The following is a 20,710-nucleotide window of genomic DNA, read 5'->3' as shown; positions in this document are numbered from 1 at the left end:
TAACCCTCATCAACTGTCACAAATAAGAACATTTTTATCAGAATTTTTTTTGTCAAAAGAATTTCATTGGAAATTTTTACAGAAATATTTCAATGTCAACAAAGCTTTAATTAGTAAGTAACAATTCTCTATGCAATTCCTCATGAATAAGAATGGATCTCTCCAAAATAACTAATTAAGCACTTGTGCTTGTTTTGGCTGGGGTAATTTTCTTCATCATAGCTAGTATGGGGTTGTGTTTTGGATTTGTGCTGAAAACAGTGCTGATGACAGAGGGATTTTTTCATTACTGCTAAGCAGTGCTTACACAGAGACAAGAACTTTTCTGCCTCTCACACCACCCCATCGGTATGATGGCTGGAGGTGCACAAGAAACTGGGAGGTGACACAGCCAGAACAGCTGACACTAAATGATCCAAGGGATATTCTATACCATATGACATCATTCTCAGCATGTAGAACATTTTATGCTTCTAGTTAATTAAATTCCTGGTTTGGGGGCAAAAAACAAAGAAAAAAATGTTCAGTGATTTAAATTTTTGATGTGCTCCTGTCACTGTATTCTTTACAGTTTTTTACTTTTAAGTTTTATATTGTTTGATTTCTTTCACTCAAATAGGTTATGTCTTCCTTTTCTGTTTAATTTTGAAATGTCACAGCTTTAGAAAAAATCCTTTTCCATTCAGTTATAGTCAGAAAATTCTTGAGTTTGTTTACCAAAGAAAAACTTGCCTTATATTTGCCTGGCTATGGTATGGGAAAAAGACTTTTACAGTAGTGCATATTCATTTAACAGCATGCATCTTTACCATCAAAGTTTTTAATAAAATTTCCCATATAATAATATATATTTACAAATTAAAAATTTAAACACTATTCATTTGAATTTGTACAAATAATATTAAATGTTCACCCTCATTTGGGAAAGATATACACATTTAGATGTTACCTGTGCTTTTCAGACTATGGCACACATTCATCAATAATTCTTGGCACATGAACTCAATTTCCCTTGTTTGAATCATTGGCTACAGCCAAAATTATAAGAAGTGCTTTATATTTCTCATTCTGCTATGTCCAAGCAACTTATTTTGCCAATTGTATGACACAGAATTGTACAAATAACAGTCATAAACAGATTCTTAGAAGTATCATATATACACAAAATCCTAAAATGAGAATCTTACAATCCAAGTAATCATTTAAAAACCAATGATAATGAAATGAAAAAGAAATGTGGTTCCAAAAGCCTTCTAACATATCTATGCATCCCATTTTCCATGATGTCCAATCACCAAAAATACTTTTTTCAGAGACACAATTGGTCCTTGTGGTCTTTTCTCACTTAAGTAGGAATGCTTCCTCTGCACACTGAGGAAGAACTGACATGAAAAATAATTGCAATTACTAACCATATATAACTATTTGGTTTTCCTGTTTTACTGTATAAAACCTTGTAGTCAGAGCATTCGAGTCAGACACACAAATATCTGCTTTTAAACCTCTTATATGTAAGGTTGTTGGGAGAATGGAGAGCAACATATTTTATACATCATATATTTTTCTTTACATATTGTCAACATAGTCAAGATTAATTTCTGTTGTTTAGTTGTTTATCTTTCCAAAACCAAAAAAAACCCCTAAACAATGAAACCATACATATGTTGATTGCTGGTTTTAACTTCTTATTCCACTAATATTGATGAATTATTAAATGAAATTTCAGTTTCTCATACAGCTGGCCAAGTTGTAAATTGTTTTATGTTTGAAATTTATCTGATTGCTTGTCATTCTTCTGTTCTACTCCATTTTTTCCTTCTCATTTCTTCTCACCTGTAACAACAATATAGTTTTAATCATTGACATTTTTACAATACTGATCATTCCATGCTTCTTTTTTGTTGTCACATCTGAAATTTCAGTTTCCCTCCCCTTGAAACCACAATAAAAATAAGGTGAAGATTTCAAACTAAGAAGTCGAGTAATGCTGCTTTTAATGAAAGCCAAGTGTATTGGCCTCTAGGTCTAGAGCTTTTAAATAAGTGCTTAACATGGCAATATCCATTTATCATAAGTAAGAGCTGGCAGCTGTGGAATGTGTTTCAAAGGAAGTTGCTGTAAATACTTGCTAAAAGAAAATGCTATCAAAAGGTTTAAGAATAACAGATCTAGGTCTCAGCTCTGAAAAAGGCAGGATCATGTGAAAATATGATGAAAATATATTACTGTAATAGAGAAATGTAGGAGAAAAATAACTGAAGAACTTTGACATGATATTTTTAATACTGCACTAAAACGTATTGGTAATACACCAAAGCTGCCCAGTAGAGCTTATTTGATCCATTTCTGAGTTTAAAGTTTTATAACAGATACAAAATATAAGCACCATTATGTTGTACTTTAGATTTTCAACTCTTAAGCACAAGCTCTGCAGTATCTCCATGTATTAGGTGAATAGCTTCAATGGAAAAAAGCCCACTGACAGCAATGCAAAATAAATGAGAATGAAAGGAAGTGTAAATAGTGTAGTTATAAACTGTCTCATAAAGAAATCTCCTGTTTTGAAACCTAGTTAATTTTATGTAACTAAAAAAATCCTGTGCCTTTCTATAAGTGTTTGGGGCTGTATATTCAATCACATTAATGCTACATGTTTGTTTACAAAAAAAGTTAAAAATATAATTTTGTTCTACAAAGAGTTTACCAAGGTGAACAATGAATCTGCTCACTTCTTCTCAGAAAGTTAATGAGAGCTTAGTAAGGTGGAGACCATGGAAGTTACATGAACATAGTTCATATACTGTATCTTTATTTAACAAGGAAGCGTAAGACAATTGAAATAAAATTCATCTAACAATGTGACTTGCAGAAAACATTGCCTTGCCTCTGTCCTTACATTTGTTTCACAAATTATTTTTCCCCAGAAATAATAAATATCTACAATAGATTTCTATCTTTATTAAGACTTTTTTTTAATTATAAGGTTTCCTTTGAAAGTCACTGTAGAGTGAAGAATTATAATGGTCCAATGATCACACTAGCACGACTGTGTAAGCTGAAAATTTAAAGTAATGTTTTAGTTTATACTTCCTTTATATATTTTCAAATTGCTGTGCTTAAAAATAATTCAGAATGAATAAAGCCAGTAAAACTCTATGGGAAAAACTGAATCCTTCTGGCAAGTACTGACTGAGAGAAGTAGTAGTATGATATTAAGAGAACAGTGAGGGAATAGGAATCAATTCAGCATGAGTTTGCAAATGTGATTACAAAGAATAAGTAAGACTCCCACCTTCTTTTGTGTAGTGTTTTCCTTTGATTCTTTTCAGTACCCTCTTACATTCTCTGCATTAACTGTTTCTCCTGTAGCCTGTACTTTTTGTTACTGACTTCATTTCTCTCTCATCTCTCTCCTTCAAACACAAACAATTTATCTAACTACTCCCTAATCCAATACAATCTGAAGTTGCAGGACACCAAACTATTCATATTAAAAGTCAGAGATCCTTACTTTGAGCTTATATTTTATCCACCATATTTAAAGACAAATTAAAATGTTAGTGAAAAATATAATTATTGCTCTGAATGAACTGTTTGGAAGAGAGTTGTTTTCAGTATTAAATATCTTTCAGACTATATGTGATAATAAGGTTCACACCGTCCCCAAAAATATGCATACATACACTCCCCAAAAATAATTTTTAAAATCAAACAGAAAACCAAGAAAATTTTGCTTCTCAAAGTCAGCATATCAAAAGTCAAGACTACTGTTGAAAATCAGACTCCCCATTGATTGCTCATCACAAAATTTTCTGAAAAGATTATTTCCACCCCCCCCAGTTTCTCATAAAAGCATAAAATGTAATTTCAATTAACCATCTAGAGTAATATTTAGTGCATTATAAGTATAATGTACTATCCAAAAATGAGGTTGTATTTTCAGCAAATGCAGACTACTGGAGATCCAGTGATGACAAGATCTGTTACACATGCAGAGCAGAAGGATTAGCTGTTACATGTATCTCTCATAAACTGCCTTATCCTACTGCATCGTCTTGGGAAAACTCAGCAAACAACTACTTTTTTATGCTGTCTGTATCCCCAAAGTTATTTTGTTCAGTTTACAAGGGAGAATTTTCGGATTTAAGACTGAAACTTCGATATTTGATAATGCAGACATGAAAGGCATAATTTAGAGCATATTGTACTTTAAAAGGTGGCTTACACAAGGATACGAAGGGCATGAACACAATCAACATAAGTAAGTGTTAAAGCCTTCTGGAGCACTCACCAGTAGGGTTGTGTGAGTGTAATTGGATTTGCAGTTTTGGCTGCCTTCTGTGCAGCAGCCTTAAGTGGGGATTAGAATCCCTTTTGGAATACTCCCCTCACACTAAGAGAGACATCATTCTGGTCTAAATGTGCACATTTACTTCTACAAAATAAGACTACACTGTTATGACTATATAAATTCACTTAACCATATGTGCATGTCATTTAATTCTGCTTAAATACTGCATGTTTCTCAATCTTTAAAGAAGCAGGATAATCTCATGGAGGACTCTAAATTATTCTATTTGGAGAAAAGTATTTGCTTTTACAGATTTTCTTTAAAAAAACCACAACAACAAAAAAACCCAAACAACCTTAATTAAAGAGAAGGAAGTTGTATAGAAGATATCTTCTCTTAAGAAATGTTCACAGGCAGAACATTACTTATAACTTTTGCAGTTTTACCAACCAAACTGTTGGGTGATCTTTCAACTCAAGATCTCAGTAATTTTTTTCTTCACAAATATAATCTACCTGCTATAAATCCTGCATAGTTTTAATATTACTGCTTCTTGGAAATAAATACACAGATAAACCCTATCCTCAGCCATTTCAAAACTGTTTTCAAGAAATTGCAGTGAAGAGTGCACATTCTCTCTCCATCCACTTGAGATCTAACCAGACTTATGAATATATATAATTGTATGTGAAAATCAGGAATTATTAATTTTACTGTACTAGACAACACAACATACTCATCTGTCTAATTTTTTCATGGCAGCATAAATGAAACAAAAAGTAAGATAGGAGGTAATGAATGAAATTCATGCAACTAAAAATGAAAACAACAGATTTGGAACACCGTAGGTCTATGATTTTCAGGAAGAGTTGGAATGTACAGAAAAAAGTCATACTTCTCTGGGGGATAGTTATGGGTTTTTTTAGAAACACATCCATTTTATTTTGAAAATTAAGAGAGAGGGGATGTGATGTAGCTCCACTTCAAATCAATTTGAGCTGTGTAGCACTGCTGATGTACCTCTGGTGAATTGGGGTATGATGAATTTAAATGTGTTGCTTAGGATTGTTTAGTAAGACAACAGTTGACATGGGAAACGGACTGACTTTTCAGCTCAAGTCTACACTCTAATACTGATCCTAATTCCATTTCCATATCAAACCACTGTGAAGCAGAAAAAAGAGATTACAATATCTAATGTGAACGAGGGCAGCAAGGCTTTTTTTAAAAAAAGAAGAGGCTTTGCTCTCAGAAACATCTTTTGTATCTGTGAGTGGCTACAAAGAAAATATTTTATAATAAAAAAAAATCAATACACAAAGACATCAGAGTAGGGAAAATGGCTCGACTGTACCTCAGGCAGCTGTGTGATTCAGTAGACAGCAAGAGTCACAAATACATTTCCTTCTCCTACTCAAGTTTTTCTCCCTTTAAAAGTACAATTACTTTCCTTCAAGAAGTCCCAATTGTCCTGAGGCTACCTGGTAGCTCAGCAGCTCTGGACTGCTCACAGGCAGGCTCTCTCTTCTCACACTAACCGCAGCTCTGTGCTGGGACACTAGGTACCAGATCATCCAAAGACTTGACTAGCTGGGAGTCCCATCCTTAGCATTCATGATACTGTCTTTTACTGCGACACATACCTTGCCTGTCACCAGCTCTGTCAGCACTGCCCCAAATATTGTAATTTTTCTGTTCAGAGGTAGCATACAACCCCTTATACTGTGGCCAGATAAGGTACTTTGGCATGCCCTCTGCCGAAGACTTTTGTTGTGACAGAACACTAAAAATAGGAATTTTCACCCCTCTTTTGCTATTCTGCCCTTTATATGAACAGGAGGACAATGGACTCATTTTTTTATAAGCCTTACAGAAAAAAGAGCCCAAGGTAAAAAAAAATAGCGTTGATGTGTGTCATATAGCACAGAGCATTCCCTAGGAGCAGTCTCTATAACCCACGTATTCAAAGCAGACTGAGACTCTTCCTATATGAGTAGATGGCAGGCACTGATAAATAATCCTTATTAAACAGTATTTCCTACTTAATAAAACAGTACAAATAATCACACCATGTATAGATATCTATGAAAACAGTAAATTCCACAGTAAGTGCAATTTTAGATATTTTTCATTCCTTGGTTTATGAGCATATGTTGGAGACAGAAACCAAGCAAATCATGGCTTCCTGTTTTGTAATCTGACCTCAATTTTTATTACTGCAATTGTTATCTTTGCATATCATCTTTCAAAGTCTAAAAGAAAAAGCCCATTTCTGGAAGAGTGCTGCAGGTAGAAAGCATTTTTGTGAGATTGGCTGCTGCAGCTCATTGTAGCCATCATCAGAGACAACTTAATAGACATATAGTACCTTTATATATAGCTATCTTTATACATTATAGCATTCTGTCCCCTTCTCTGACCTTATCCTATTATTTTTATATCTTCTAATTTAGATGCACCCAGTCAATCAGCTTGCATACCTGTCTAGACGGTTTTAACCACACACACTCGAATCTAATACTTGGAGGAGGCAGAATGTCAGAACGGAACGAGAAGAGAATGCTTTCTCTGCCTGTGTAATGGTGCAATGGGATTCTGGCCAAGTTGAACACCAATAATAAAGCAGATTCCATTTTGCAGTGTCAGCCCACTAGTAAATCAGAACGATGAAGGATCCTATTAAAGCCATTTCTGAAAGTATGCAGAGTTTAAAAGGCCTGGTACAAGTACATCCTCTAAACACAATAGTATCTGCCCTCCAAAGTTTCTTTCTGAAGAATAGTAATTTGTCTTCAGTTTTCTAGGACACACATTATATGGTCACTTATTTTAATTGAAGCACAGACTAAGGGTCTTATCTATGGATTGTTCATGAATAAATGAATGATTAAATGTAAGCATGCAGTTCATACAGAATAAATGTTAAACTGAGTCCATAAAGTAGACTTTCATCCTGCTGCTGCTGAAGCTAAATGGCCTCATTTTTATTGTTAAACAATTACTGTATTACTCCCTGAAAACATGCATGCATGCACTGTTCTTAAACATATTTCCACAATGCACAACACTGATGGGAAGAACAGAAATTACTGACTCCATAAATAGCAACCATATTTTTCAAAGAAGTTAAAACTCCAAGTATTAAATTCAAATAACACTGTCACAGCTTTCTGTTGTTGGGTTCTGGGGGATAGGGAGGGAAGGAGGGCAGGCTGCAGTGGTGCCTTCTACAAGAAGCAGCTAGAAGGTCTCTGCAGGCCTGAGAGGATAAACACCAGCTGACTCAAGGCCAGAGTCATTGCTGACCAAGACCGAGCCCATCAGCGACGGTCAAAGCACCTCTGGGAATCACATTTAAGTTGTAAAAAAAACCTGCAAGCAGACACTTTTTGACACCAGAGAAGGGAGTGAGAAGATGTAATAAACAGTGCAGACACCAAGGAAGTGCCCCAGATGCTGGAGAGAAAGATGCCCCTACAGCCCATGGAGAAACCCATGGTGGAGCAGGTGTCCCCCAACAGCCAATGGAAAAGGACAAGACCCCACTTGCATCCAACTCTGGTTTCACTGTGTGTGTAGTGTAGTGTAGTGCAGTTAATTAGATCAATTACTTTATTTGTTTTGCCCATGATGCTGACTGTGGAATAATCTCTCCCTGTCCTTATCTCGACTCCTAAGCTTCTCAATACATACTGTCTTCCCTATCCAGCTGAAAAGCAGCTTTGGCCTCCAGCCATGGCCAAACCACAAGTACTTATAAAACCAGATTTGAATTTAGCTGTTAGCAATACACAGTTTTCTCAGTTTAGTTGCCCAAACAGTTGACACAAGACTGGATGATGAATACCTTATTTTTATTTAAGATAGGAGTGAATTATCAGATCCCACTACGCTGGAAAGAAACAGGAAATCACTTCCAGATTTGTTGGTGCCTCAGCCCTGTACTGACTGGGCCAGGCAGAACTGTGCCTGCCACTGTCAATGCTGTTCAACATGTGTGCTTCATTCATGCTTGGCTACACCTAGAATAGGTTCAGTCCACACAATGTAATCATATTCTGTATAACTCACAATCCCGATAACTTCCTATAGATAGATACTGGAGTTCGTTTCTCACCTCTGACTCAAACATTGCCATGCTGTTCTGTGCAAATCTGTATTCCATTTTGAATGTAATGCTTCTGCTAATCTACACTACACAAATTCCGAGCTTCTTTTCCTGACAATATCCTATCATCAGTGAGAGGCATTAGTTTTTAAGACAGGTTTGAGACAGTCTTCCTGGTAGGAAAGTCACAAATCATCCAGGCTTATAACTGTGGCAGAGTAAGGGTTGTGAGTCTTATGCAACCACACAGCATTTACTTTTTCCAGGACTATTTACAGAACATCTTACAGTTTCCATCTGTAATGACTTATCCCTTGTGACTGGTATCTTTTATCAAGCTCAAATACAATCAACATTCAGAAATATGACAACAGATTCACTATGTGTTATTATTAAACCTCTGTCTTAGTTCTGTTTCCAAAAATAAATTTAGAGTGTAATCAAAAGCATTTATGAACCTGTCTTAATTATATTTGTCATAATTAACTCACGCGAGGTGTGCTTCCAGATCTTAAAATAAATAAGAAATAGAAAGTGGCTGACAGCAATGAGGAGGAAACTGACAAATATTTGATATATTGCTTGAGCTTATCAGAAGTACTTGGATCCAGTCATAATTACGATTCCAGCCACCATGTTTGTTATTGAGTCATCAATTTTATTGCTAGCAGGTGAGTAACTTCATCCTATAGTAATGAAATTAGATTGCAGCCATCAGCATCAATTTTTGTAGCTCATATATATGGTATCTTTTGTCTGACACAGGCCCAAAATCCATAATTGAATAAATAAATTATATTTAATAAAGTCATATTTTTATTTATAGAATCAGAGTGGTTTGGGTTGACATCATTTTTACAAAGGAGTATATCTTTAGACTAGAATCCTCTGAATGCCCTTGCTAAACAGGAAGCTGGTAATTCAGCATGTAAATAGACCAGATCTTTCATGGTCAATGAGTTATTGTTGGTTAGCCAAGCTGCAACAGAGAATTTTCTATTTTCTTTCAGTGTATGTCAGTCAATCAGTCAAGTGATTTTAGAGTAACTGGATTTACTTCACATCTGGATCAGGCCTGTAAATTAACCAGGCATTAAAGATGTTATGATGGACTGTCTTCACTTACTTTTCATGGCCTGATATGCTTAATATAGCTTAGTCAAACCCATCTCAATAGAATTTCATTCCCTCAAAACAGAAGAGATTATTTGGTTCAGACTGACTCATTCAAAACGTTACAGAAGTCAAGCAGGACATGACTTCTCAATGAGAACAAGATTTTTTTTTTCACTGTATATACTCCATTTTCTAACACTTTATTTTTCCTTCTTTTTCTGGGAAGGAGGCAAAGCAAAACCAAATTCCTACATCTTCATGGAATCCCATAACTTCAATGAGTTTTTAAATAAAAAAGTCATCACCCACAGAGTGCTCCATCATGGGCCACAGCTCCTGGCACAAAACCTGCTCTTCTGTAGGCTCCTTTCCATGGCCACAGTTCCTGACAGGAGCCTGCTCCTTCACGATTTCTCCATAGGTTGCAGCATCCTTCAAGGCATCTTTCCCAGCTGTGGCATAGGTTCATTCACAGGCTGAAGAGCAGATAGTCTGCTCCACTTTGATCCACCATGGGCTGCAAGGGGAAAACCTACTTCACCACAGTCTTCTCCATAGGCTGGAGAGGAATCTTTACTCTGACACTTGGAGCACCTCAACCTCCTTCTTCTGTGACCTTGGTGTCTGCAATGCTGTTCCTCTTACATTTTTCTCACTCTTCTGTCTCATAAAATGGTTGAGGAGCTCAGCCATGCCCTGTGGTGGGTCTGATGAAGCTTGCTGGCCCTAGCCTTGTCTGGCTCAGGGCAGCCCTGGCCTCACCTCACAGAAGCCCCTGCAGTCCCCTCACTGCCAGCATCTGTCTATATAAAACAAATATATGTGTTTAGATATGATTCATAATTATCTTCCTTGTATATGCTTTAATCTCCATTCTATTAAACACATTTTCTACAATTTTACAAACACTAGCATTAAATTAGTTTTAAAATATATATTCAGAAATCAATCAACTGTAAATGTCTGATGTGTCTGTATAAAAATGTTATTCTTATTCCTGAAAAAGTAGTGCATTAAGGAGAAAATATATTTTAAACAACTTGTTTGGATACAAATTTTAAGAACTGAGAAAATCCCAACAGAAATGCAAATCATGAGATATCTTTAGAGGAAAAATAAAGTATATTAACGGTAAAATAGGAGTAACTAAAGGATGCAGTTCAAGTGCCCTGATAAAATACAAGACAGCTTGACAGCTGAAATTAAAAAATGGAAGAATCTCTTATAGGTTAATAGAATTCATTAAATAACTGTATTGTTCTTTAAGTTCATATTACAGATATCTATTCCCATTTTAATGTAAAACAATTTTATCAATTACACCTAAGCCTGATGTAACCAAACTGTACACAGTTGCATCTTCAATTTTCCAGAATTACAATTGTCAGTTTCTACCCTGTACAGACACAATCACTGAAGTTTTTGAGCATGACAAAATAATTGTGATTTTCCTGTCTTAACAGGTTTATCCTAATAAGATATATTCAGCTGTAGTCCTAAATGTCAGAAAGGTAATTCCACATTAGTGATGCAGGTGAAAAATTGTGTGAGCTGTGGGAAATTTTGAATTAGAATAAAAAATCCTGACATTTGTAGTTATCGTTTGTGTTCTTCAATTACTTTCTGATGAGCCAAACACATGACAAATCAAAAATCTGAAGTGTTTCCAACTTGAAAAATGAAGTGTTTGCTCATTTCCCCACCAAATAACACTTTATCAAAGCACATAGGTAGGATTTTGTTGATATAGGTAAGAGAAGTATGCAACAAAATGCTTTTAAGGAAAATGAACTGCTATGGGATAAGAAAAAAGATATTCAGGTTAAGAAGAAAGGATACAGAAACTAAAAAAGAATGTCCAGGTTACTGATGTATATCCATGCTATCTGCAGAGACTCACTGGGATTGTAGTGGAACCAGCTAGATGTAAAATACTGAAAAAATTCAGGGTGAGAGTGAAATGATGATGTTCCTGTTTGATACCAAATTTGTCAGGGTACTGAAGACTGTGGCTGTGAAGTTCTGCAGAAAACCATCACAATACTGATTAAAAGGTGAATTAATTTCAACAAGAAAAGATGCATATTTACTAAGAAAGGAAATAGAACTTTAAAAGTTATTAGAAAGAATAAAGGGAATAATACAGGAAGTATCATTCTGGCACTTAATAAATCTAAGGTGCAGTAAATTCTAGATATTACTAGCTGATCCGTCCCAGATCTGTTCCATCTCAAAAAAAGCATGTTGTAAAATTGGAAAAGGACAATTGCATCTGTGGAAAAGTTTCACATGAAGAATGATTTAACAGCGTAGATTCTTCAGCCTGAAAAAGAAATGACTGAACAGGTAATGATAGATATCTATAAAATAAATGACACATACAGAAATTGAATAGTAAATGATTATTCTCTCTCCCTTTTACCATAGTAAATAAAGCTAGAAGGTGGCAGGTACAAAATAAAAGAAGCTATGTCTTCCCCTGAGTGTTATGAAGCTGTGAAATTTCTTGCTACAGGTTCACGGGCTTATAGGACCATTCATCCTGCAATGGAACTCAGGAGGTCTCTAGAAGCAAGTTCAGCTGCAAGGTCAGAGTCACCAGATATGGTGAATGTTTTTAAGTTATATTATATCATGATACATTAGATTATATAAAAGGATATTATATAATGACACCCATCACATGCCCCCCACACCCCCATACCCAAACCCTGTGTCTCTAGTTAGATCAGAGGTGGTGGTGGGTACGAGAGTCTTCTAGAGATGGATCACTGTGTGCTTGTTTTTATAATATTTCCTGGCCATGTGTGTTTGATGGATTCTAAAGACCTGCTATATAGATCTTTTCCTGGTCCAGTATAGACTTTTTCATGGATGTACTAGTGAAAAGTAAGATTCAATAGAGGGATTGTTAGATAAACACGCAATGTATTTCCCAAAAGAAAACCTAAAAAGCTGTAATTAAGCAGTTATGGAAAATAGGTATACTAGAGATTAAATAATGTATATGAGAACAAGGATACTATTGCCAGTTCTGACACCAAGCCCATGAGAGCTGTGTCTTAATTGCCACAGAGGCAGCATGCTGAAATAATTGGCTGTAACTGCAGATTCACTTTGCCATTTGAACTTTTTTTTTTCCAGCACACTACTTACATCTGATTCTCTTCGATATAATATAAGGGCTGTAAGCAATTGATAAAAAAGCTACTCTGCTGCCAGAGTTTAAACAGGTATTAGCTTTTATAGTGATTTTAGCTCAGTGTGGCCAAGAATGAAGAAATGGTGACTATCTAACTAGCACCATTTTGCAAGTAGATAAAGACTGCTGTGGACCCAATCCTGTACCTGCTGAGTTTCAATTTTAATTTATTTTGGTGCTCAACAGCTCTCAAAAAGGGATCAGTGGGTCAGCACACATATGTGTAACAATTATGCCCATCTACATCCTCAAAACCAGGACATGAGTGAGTGGGATAATACATCTCTGCTGGAGGTCATCTCATTACAAGCCCTAGCCTGAAGGCAATCAGCAGTATGTGTGAGCAGCCCAAAGAGCAAATATATATTGTCAGATGCACTGTAATGTAAATGTTGGGCACTAGCAGCAGCTAGCCTTCAAAATTCTGCAACATTTAAACTCTACATATGTAACATTCAAAAATTTATGGCAAGAAAGTTACAGTGTAAAAGGAAACACAAGACAGAAGTTACATTGATTTTGTCCTAATTTAGCCCATATGTACATATACATTGTGTAATTATGTTGTGCTTTCATATGATTTTTCTAGGTATTCTTGCCACATTCAGGGTACTTTTCATTCTCTGTACTGTTCCTACACAACATCTTTATCTTCACTGTTCAATGCATGGTCATACACGTTGTTTGATGAATACTGTTCAAACGATGCCTTGAAGACAGAGCTAATTTGTTTGTAGACTTTTCTACAATATTATCACTGATATTTCGGTGTGGCACAAACAAATTGCTTCATTTTTACATTAGCTTTGGAAAAGAAAGTTTTTTTCTTTTCTTTTGTACAGAAAAGCAGAGAAGGTCAGATGCACCTATTAATTTGGAGTTCCTATTGTGGCATGAATTTTTATACTATGTGACATTACATGGCATTTTAGCTATTCAATGAAAAGCCGTGATTACATTTGCTCCTTACTGCCTGGATTTTTGAGAAATCAAATCCTAAGACTCAAAAGTAAATGATGGATAAATTAGTGACCCGTAAGAAGTCACAGAACCATATGGCTCCATGTCATAAATAAAGCCTATTTTTACCAGTCACTACTAAAATGGTCGTGTGTAAGACTGTTCTTTCTACTGTCTCTACCTTTCTTCATTCTCTCCAGAACTTTCTGAATAAGCAAAGCAGAATTCCTCACATTAAAGATGCTTCAGTCCCTTTAATCAACATTGTGGCTTTGTACTAAGCTCATTCCAGTAATTCCCCATGCTTTTTTTGTGCTGGGTAGGCAACAGCTGGGCACAGCACACTATGTGGCTTTAGCAGTCTTGAGTAGAGTGAAGGATCACTCCCTGGCCAATGTCCTTGCTCCCCACTTGCCATTGCAGAACTTTGCACTTCCTTTTGTTGAACTCTATGAGATTCAGCTCAGATGAATTCTCCAGACTTTTGAGGTCCCTCTGAATTGTAGCACAACCCTCTGGTGTATGAGCCACTCAGTTTTGTATTATTTGCAAACTTGCTGAAGATTCAATTTGCTCCAGTGCCCAGGTCATTAATGAAGCAGCTAACCAGTAGTGGCATGTCACAGTTTTCCGTAGCTGGGTGCTGTTAGAGAACAGGAGGCTGCAAAGATGGCTGATGCAAAAAACATCTAAAAGCTCTCTGCAGGCCCCAGAAAGTAAACAGCAGCCTATTCAAGGCCAGAGTTGCTGCTGACCAAGACTGAGCCACTTCCCGGTGGTCACAGCACCTCTGGGAATCACATATAAGAGAAAAAAAAAAAAACAAAAACACAGGCAGCTTTATTTTGCCACTGGAGAAGGGAGTGAGAAGATGTAACGAGCTGTGCAGACACCAAGGCAGGGTAGGAGGCGCGCCAGCTACCAGAGAGAACAATGCCCATGGAGAAATCCATGGTGGAGCAGGGGTGTCCCCCCACAGCCCATGGAAAAGGCTGAGACCCCACCTGCAGCCTGTGGAGGGACACCACGCTGGATGGAGCAGGAAGAGACATACAGGAGATGCTGTGACCTGCGTTGGAGCAAACCCCTGACAGCACTTGCAGCCCATGAAGAGAGACAGAGACACAGAGATATAGCGACGAGCAAGAGAGATTTGTGCCAGAACAGGTTTGCTGTGGGGAGGGTTGTGATGCCATGGAGGACTAAGACTGAGAGACATTCTATTATTCTATGACTGCACCCCGCAGAAGTGACCCACGCTGGGGCAGCTGGTGAAGAGCTAGAGCCCTGTGGGAAAGGACTCATGTTGGAGAAGTTCAGGAAGGACTGTCTCCTACAGGTGGGACCCCACAGAGCAGAAGGGGAAGGGTGTGTGGAATGAATGCCCCCCCCTTGGCCAAGAAGGAAACCAACTTGCAAGGAACGAACTGACTGAAGCCCCCATTTTCCCAGTCCCTGCCCCACCCTGTGCCACAATGGGGGAGGGAAAGAAGTGAATAAAATCATGACTAAAAGGGAAGTCTGCTAAAAAGGGAGGGGTAGGGAGAGGTGCTTTAAGATCTGGTCGCACTTCTCATCATCCAACTCTGGTGTCACTGTGTGTAATTAATTAGTTTCCTTCACTTTGTGTTGAGTCTGTTCTGCCCATGACGCTGATTACAGGAGTATCTCTCCCTGTCCTTATTTTGACTCCTAAGCCTCTTGATATACATTTTCTCCCTCAACTACAAAGGGGAGTGATTGGCTGATTTTGGTTGGTGTCTGGCCTCCAGCCAGGCCTAAGCCACCACATAGCAACAGTATCAATCCCTGGAGGACACCATTGAATTCCAACTAGATTTTATGTCACTGACCATAACCCTCCAGGGCCAGTTGTTCATCAACTCTACATTGACATCTTCTCTAGAAGGATGTTAGGAAAGACAGTGTCAGAAATCTTACTGAAGTAGAGATAAGATACATTCGCTGCCTTCCCCTCTTCCACAAGAGCAGTCACCGCATTACAGATTGGCCAGGAATCATTTCCTTGCTCTACACTGCACTGGTGCAGCCTCACCTTGAGTACTGTGTGCAGTTTTGGGTGCTACAGTACAAGAGGGACTGAAAAATATTAGTGTCCAGAGTAGGGCAGCAAGGATGGTGAAGGGTCTGGAGGGGAATTCTTAAGAGAAGAGGCTGAACTCCCCTGATTTGCTCAACCTGAAGAAAAAGAGTCTGAGGGGAAACCTCATCGTAGTCTCTGGCTTCCTGACAAGCAGGTGCTGATCTCCTCTCTTTAGTCACCAGTGATAGAACATGAGGGAACAGTATGAAGCTATGACAAGTGAGGCTTAGGTTGGATATTAGGAAGAGGTTCCTTATTGACAAGGTGATTGGGCACTAGAACAGGCTCCCCAGGGAAGCAGGCGCAGCACAGAACTTGGCCGAGTTCAAGCAGCATGTGGATGATGCACTCAGTCTGACTTGACCAACCCCATGTGGAGCCAGAAGTTGGACTTGATGATGATCCTTACGGCTCCCTTCCAACTAAGAATACTCTATGATTTCCCTTTGATAAATCCATGCTGACTACTCTTAATCTCTTTCTATTGCATATATTTGGAAATGGTTTCCAGGAGGATTTTCTTCATCACCTTCTCAGGAATACAAGTAAAGCCAATTGGCCTGTAGTTCCCTAGATCATCTTTTTTCCCCTTCTTGAAGATAACATTTGTATTTTCTCTCTTCCAATCTGCAGGAACCTTTTCCAGATATAATCTTTCAAGGATAGTTGTGTGTGCAGTCATATCAGCTAGCACTTAAAGAACTTGTAGGTGCAACCAATCAGGGCCCAGGGACTTAAGTGAGGAGGCTAAAGAAGTTCTTCATAAATGCCTGTTAATAACAGAAGAATGAAACCTAGAATTCTGAGAGAAACCTCCTTTAGGCTCTGTGTCATCTGATCTTCCTTCTTGCCAAAATCCAGACACTGTCATTGTTTTCTTCATAAGCTAGCTTCTTCCCATATTTTGTAGTCCTCATTTACTTTTCTTTTGCCCAGAAATTTCAAAAAGTTCTGCTAAATTCTTTGCACTATCAGGCACAAGTTAACCAGACCCCACTTTGTTTGTCCCCTGTACTAGCCAAGAACTGGCATCCCCTGCTCCAGTACTTAAACTTGTTTCTGACAGCTTTGTCTTTCAATAATGCTTAGTATCAAATAGAGAAACAAGGTTTCTTCTGATACCTGGATACAGCTCAGGTTGGAAACTAGAGCACATGAGGCATGGACCTCTCTAAGGGTCCTTAGGGAATATAAAACACAAAGAAACTGCTGCTGAAGTATGCAGAGTAGAATTGCTCGAACAGTAGAACCTGGCACCATATGGTCAGATGTTTCCATAGATGTCAACAGACCAAATCTGTCACAAAAGATAGCATCATGCCCCAGAAAGCATAGATGTTAGCAGCATCCAGTAAAAGTTTCTGGAAGTCTATAATGTTGAGGAAAAACTTTCATATATTGCCAAAGTTTACTAATAAATATCAAGTGTGATCCATGAAAAAGAGATTTTTCATTGACAAAGAGCTAATAGAGCATTTTAGTATAAATAGTTTGACAAAAGTCCAAGCAACTGAATACATTTTTTATGCAATATCACACATCTTTGACACTGTCATTAGATAAAAACCTAATCATGATACAGCTAGCTCCAACTGAGTTTTCACTTCAGTTAAAATGCCAAAGCTACTCAAGTACTACATCACAGCTAATAGTCATTTAATGTTTTTTAAAAAGTTAAGTCAAAGTACACCATGAATATGTCAATGGAGAATTTCTGTGCTATCAGAAGTTCTACAAAACATACTTTTTATAGATTTTAGTCATAATTACTGCTGCACGAGTGTGGTGGTTCAGCCCCAAACAGCGGCTGAACACCACATGCTGCTCCCTCACTCCCAAAGAGGGAACAGGCAGAGCTTCCATAGTTTGGGATAAGGACAATTAGTTTACTGACAAAAGCATCTTGAAAGAGGAATAATAACAGCCTATGGCAAATTACATTTGCACCCAGCAATAACAAAGAGGACCTTACCAGCCTTACAATAACAGAGTGCTGTGAATGAGTAGGTGAGTGGAGAAAGGAAGAGATGACTGCACTCAGACCCCTCTAGAAGCATCTAGGACCACCCACTTTCTGACCAGCCCCTTTAGTGGGGGAGTGATGCCAGGTGGTGTGGAAACAGCCTGGGCTTAACTCAGCTCACCTGTGCTGACACAGCTCACCTGTGCTGGCTGCTTGGACAGGTTGACTCTACAGAACCAGGACAGAGAGATACATTGAATAGTGGGACTAAATGCTTAAAACTGCTAAAGAACACCCAGTTAGATGTTTTGGAAGTAGTGTCATTTGATAATTTTGGAGCACAGGAAGTTCCGCACCAACATGCAGAAGAACTTTTTCACAGTGAGGGTGACAGAGCCCTGGCACAGGCTGCCCAGGGAGGTGGTGGACTCTCCATCTCTGGAGATATTCAAGACCCGTCTGGACGCCTATCTGAGTGATATGTTCTAGGGAGCTACTTTGGCAGGGGGGTTGGACCCGATGATCTCTTGAGGTCCCTTCCAACCCCTACAATTCTATGATTCTATGATTCTATGATAATGAAGTTGAGTAGCCAAGATGAAGACCTTTTTCCAGCTTGTTCTAACCATGTGTCAGAACATCCTTAATGCAAGTACCAGCTGTCCATGTTGCCTGGCAGAAGATGTTGAGGCTTGAATCTAATGGTATTCATTTTCAGTCAAGTAGAAGAAACTTTCTGAGAGCCAGTGATGGAGCCAATATCTTAACTCATTGCAGATTGCCTTGCTATATACCATATTGCAAGTGCTTTTGCTAAGGACCTGGGGGTATGAGAGTACATGACTCATTGATAAAATTCTAGCAACATCTGCCTTGCTGTACACATTGCGTACAAAAATTAGTGTTATTTAAACAGATTGGAACTGACCAACTGAGAAAGTAAAGTCTGCACAAACAGGTTATTTGTGCCACAATATAATGAATGCAACACTTCTATGAATTATAAATATTTTAATAATTATTACAGCAGGTATTAACAATAGTAAAACATAAATCATTACTGGAAAAAGGGATAAGTTTTATTGGTGTATTGATGCACAGAGAAGCATTTCAGGAATGGCTAATTTAGCACTTTAGTATTGAATCAAAATCAAGTTTTGATATTAAATCAAGATTGATGAAGACTCAATTTCTTCTCTGATGAGCTCAGTCCTCAATCTGGTTAAAAAAAAATTGCTCTCCTGTATTAACTCAGTGAAGTTAGCTCTTTTGCGGGACACATTGTTGCACAGTCTTTTTTCAGTTCTACACATTTTACTAACTCCACTTGCTTCCTTTAACTTTCTGAGGATTAGTATCCATAGATAAGGCTACTTATTAGCTGGAGAAGGAGGAATCCTTTAAACAAGTTTCTCATGGTACTCCATATTGCTAACTGTACATACCATTTTAATGAACCCTTAATGACAATTTTCTATAACTGTAGAGTCCTAAGGGAGGAAGTAAGAAAGGAGAGGTGAGAAAAAAACAAAAATGAAGAATATAAAAATAAGAAAAAAACACCTCTTTTTGAAGGTGTAAATAGTATTTGTGAACGATTAGAGGATGTCAGTCTGAAACAAATCCTTAACTGACAACTGAAAGAAGATACAGTTAATGCTATTTAACCAAGTTGTTGTGGTTACACCCTGGCTGAGGGCCAAGATCCACGCAGCTGCCTGCTCCTTAAAGGAAAAGAGCAGGTTAAAGGGAGGCCGGTGGGTTGGGATAAGGATAGTTTACTAAGATAACAGAAAGATACAATGTAACAATGCTAACAGGACTTCATAGTAAAAATATATGCAGCAGTTGATACACAATGCAGTTTCTCACCAAACCACACAACTCAGGCCGTGCCACCCAGAGCCATCCCAGAACCCGACCGTCCCCCAAGAACCGCGGGTCCCGGAGCGGCCCCCCGGCCTTCCTCCCGTCAGCCCCCCGATATCCTGGGCAGGACGTAACTGGCGTGGAATACTCTCTTTGGTCAGTTGGGTCACCTGTCCTGGCTTCGCCCCTCCTTTCTCATGAAGAGCTGAGAAAGTCCTTGACTGTCTGACAGCAACTAGAAACATCAGGGTGTTATCAGCACTGCTTTCATTTTAACTCCCAAACACAGCATTCTATCCGCTGCTACAAATGAAATTAACTCCATCCTGATCAAAACCAGGACACAAGTCTACAGTTGTCACATTAATTTAATTTGAAATTGGGGGCGGGTGTGTGTGTGTGTTTGTGTGTGGTGGGGTGGAAAGCCCAAATAAATTTGTATTAATGAAAAAGGTAAAAGCAGTAAGACTTAGGCTTTCATCTTCCCAGACAACACTTTCCAGACATGGTATTGTTATTATATGGTTTACATATATCAAGTGAATTAAAGAATTTCAGTGATTATTGCACCTTGAAATTAGTTGGTTGATTTAGTTATAATCTTTTCAGCACATGCATTTCACAGAATTATTACAGGTTTTTACTTTTATTACTGACATTGATTACATCAAAATGAATATTAAAGGTTTAAGTTGATAACATTTGCATTCCTCAGGGGCTGGTATTGATACCAGTGCTTTTAAACACTTTGATAGGTGACATGGACAGTGGGATTGAGTGCATACTCAGCAAGTTTGTTCAAAACATCAAACTATGTGGTATAGTCAACGTGCTAGACAGAAGGTATGCCATCCAGAGAGACCTTTTCATGCTTGACAAGTGGACATCTGCTACATAAGACTCAGTGGAAGACAGGAGTCACCAAAACTGTATCAGCCGGAGCTTTACACCTTACAGCCAGGCATTGTTTACTAGACAAATACATGGACACATGTCTCAGAATAACAGACATTTATACAGCGATGGAAGGTAAATAACCTTTCCACTAAGTAAGTAAATGGCGTTAGAAGAGAGTGCATCAGGACTAGAAAAGATTA

This window comes from Gallinula chloropus (assembly GCF_964237585.1).
Source record: "Gallinula chloropus genome assembly, chromosome: 2".
NCBI classification, from domain to species: domain Eukaryota; kingdom Metazoa; phylum Chordata; class Aves; order Gruiformes; family Rallidae; genus Gallinula; species Gallinula chloropus.
The sequence above is the reverse complement of the archived record's forward strand: the minus strand, read 5'-3'. Positions refer to the sequence as shown.